Raw genomic sequence first — 3,047 nt, 5'->3', positions numbered from 1 at the left:
TAAGTTTGAAGCTACTCTGTGCTTCATAGTAAGAAGTTGTCTCAAAATCAAACCAAACCAAACCAAACTGCAGAAGTAGTAGTGTGTATGTATATGTGGGTGGGTGAATGGATGGACAGATGGATGATTGTGGGTGTATGTACATATTTATGGGTGGGTAGGTTGATGGAAGGGAAGGGAGGGAGGGATGAATGGATGGATGGATGGATGGATGGATGGATAGGTGGGTGGATATACTGATGTGTGGGTGGATGCATGGACGGGTGAGTGGGGGGGTAGATAGTTGGGTGATCAGAGGGATGGATGGCCAGATGGGTGGCTCAACTTACGGCTAGACAGACTGGTGAAAACACTAATTGATAAACACACGATTTTTAAACAATTCTTCAGCTGATGAGGAGCGCGTGAGAACAGTTAGGTGTGACAGCTCACCCAAGGAAAGCAGGGGATGGAGCCTGGAAAGGGATCTGCTGGTCTCCACTGCTGGGTCTGAGGTTGGATTTTTCCTGGAAACTAGTAAAATCCGTGGACCAGTGGACATTTTGTTTTTAAAAGTAAGAAAGAAAGAGATTTGTCTTCAGTCCAAATAGAAACACAGCTTATCTTGTTTGGAAAACTGACTGCAATGAAATAATCTATGATGCATGGTCAGGAAAGGAGGAGGAGGTGGGGCCCCCAGTGTGGCTGACAGGAGCTGGAGGCAGGCCAGGGATGGAAGTAGCCTGAGCTGGATGAAGAGTGGGTTGGCTGGGAGTAGATAAGGTTTCTTGGCATGCACTCTCTGGATATCCTGATATTACAGGAAGACTATGTCTTGAAAGGACCAAGCTTCCAACAAGAGATTTAGGATACTCGAGTCCATCAAAGCAAGTCCCCAGCCACACACACCTCTCATCCACATTAGCAGATCCAAGCACAAGAAGGCCTCCTTGAGCACCCCAGGACCAGAGGCTCAGCTGAGCAAACAGGTAGGCGAGGACCATCCTAATCCGAGCCTGGATGAGGAAAAAGGAAGTTATCCTGTGCCAGGACCCAGGAAACAGCTACATTATGATGCAATCATTGCACAGGAGCAACCAAGTTAGAACACAGACAAGGTGAATCAAGCTCTCGTGTGCTGGGGAAAAGCCTCCCATGCTCCCCCTGCACCAGTCCACAGCAGGGTCATAGCACCAAGAGTGACAGGAGGTGGGCACCAAGAAGCCGTAGCCAGAAAGATGCGCAGCAGTGCCCTCTGCACTCTCTGTCTTTGGGGAGATGGCCATGCACACAGGAGCAAACAGTGATGGCATGCTGACATCCCAACAGACAGCCCTGGGACCTTTTCTCTCCCTGTTGATACACAGCACGTAGGCTAACCAAGGTAGCCTAGAGGTGGGGCAGAGCCAGCCAGGCCAGGGCTGGACGAAATGCACAGGTCCCCACATATCTCTGTGCGTGGTCATGGTCTGGCACACACTTTCCCATGTACTCCCACTCACAGACCTGCAACCTAAAGCATGGCTGTGTGGCCAGTGGCTAATGAGGCTTGCAGGTTAAACCAGCACTGCCCATCCCATCCCTAGGCTCCCTGTCCTCCATTGTCTTCCCCTCCACACCCTTGTGGGGACCAGGGCCAGGCTCAAACACCTACCTGCACATTCTGCAAGGCCAGGTTCTCCCTGCTGCTTCCTCCATGTGCTGAAAACCGAGGGAACTTCCTAGTCACCAGGCTGAAGATGCCTAAGACAGCCTTCACAGCAGTGTCGATGCTCAGACTGATGTGGTAGCTGCAAATTCACGGGTGAGGGGGTTCAGCAGAGGTATGCTAAGACATGCTCTTAACTACCTTTTAAAGACATTTCTTGGGCCTAGGTGTAATGGTGCATGCTTTTAATCCCAGAATTTGGGAGACAGAGGCAGGTGGATTTATGTGGTCAGCCAGTGTTAGAGTAAGGTCTGTCTTAAAAAAAAAAAAAATCCCTTGAGGCTGGAGAAATGGCTCAGCAATTAAGAACACTGACTGCTCTTTCAGAGGACCTGGGTTTGATTCCCAGCACCCACATGGTAGCTCACAACCACCTGTAACTCCAGTTCCAGGGGATTCCATACCCTCTTCTGTAACTCATATGTACATACCGACACAACCTATATAATTAAAAACAATTTAAAAACATTTTCTTTATGTATTGGAGGGGGCACAAATTCCATGGCATGTGTGTGGATATCAGAAAACAACTTTAGGGAGTCAGTTCTTTCCTTACAGCATGTGGGTCCCAGGGATTGAATTCAGGTCATCAGACTTGGTGGCAAGCATTTTTACCTTCTGAACCCTCTCGCTGGCCCTCTATTACCATCCAACAGCATGTGACTCAACCATGGTCCACACAGTCATGACACTGTAAAGCCATTACTGCTCACCATCTAGATCCAGAAGTGTTGCAGGATATTTGATCCTACTGTGAACCCCGAAAGTGCGAACTGTAAAACCCTGTTTCTTGTTTGGTGTTGTTGAGCCCTAACACACACCTTTAATCCAAGAGCTTTCTGATAACAGGATTTAGTAAAGTTAACCCTAAGTCAAGAGGAAGAGCAAGAAACCTGCTGACAGTGATTAAAAAGTAAAAGGGACTTTGAGTTGAGGGGTATTTAAGACAGCATGGAGAAGTAGAAAGGGCTTTTAGCTCAGGCTCTAGCTTTAGCTTAAGCTTTATTAGCTCTTTAGCTCCCTGGCTTTCTGGGCTTTGAGCTAGCAAGCCTTCAGCCTTGGGTTTTTTTCCATCTGGACCTGGCTGAGAAGGTCAGCTGGGTGCTTTCTCTGCCTCTCTTGAGCTACAGCAGGTTTTCATCCCAGCATCTGGCTCCTGAGTCTTTATTGGTAAAATTGAATGGTTGGATTTCTTTCTTTCTTTCTTTCTTTCTTTCTTTCTTTCTTTCTTTCTTTCTTTCTTTCTTTCTTTCTTTCTCTTTCTTTCTTCCTTCCTTCCTTCCTCTCTTTCTCTCTTTCTTTCTTTCTTTCTCTCTTTCTTTCTTTCTTTCTTTCTTTCTTTCTTTCTTTCTTTCTTTCT

The 3,047-nt window shown here is 47.2% G+C and overlaps 1 long non-coding RNA gene across 1 annotated transcript in view; it reads right to left on the bottom strand.

The window, feature by feature from the left end:
• Positions 1–438: 438 nt before the first annotated feature.
• LOC129682384 (uncharacterized) overlaps positions 439–3,047 on the bottom strand; it is a 9,299-nt gene continuing 6,690 nt past the window's right edge. Inside the window, exons 2-4 of the long non-coding RNA XR_008720971.1 lie at positions 1,634–1,769; positions 889–995; positions 439–513 (exon numbers count right to left, since the gene is read on the bottom strand). This is a non-coding gene — a long non-coding RNA (uncharacterized LOC129682384). The remainder of the gene's footprint in view (positions 514–888; positions 996–1,633; positions 1,770–3,047) is intronic.

The sequence above is a fragment of the Psammomys obesus genome, unplaced genomic scaffold (genome assembly GCF_907164565.1).
Source record: "Psammomys obesus unplaced genomic scaffold, mPsaObe1.curated_primary_1811, whole genome shotgun sequence".
Lineage (NCBI taxonomy): Eukaryota > Metazoa > Chordata > Mammalia > Rodentia > Muridae > Psammomys > Psammomys obesus.
The sequence above is the reverse complement of the archived record's forward strand: the minus strand, read 5'-3'. Positions and strand labels throughout refer to the sequence as shown.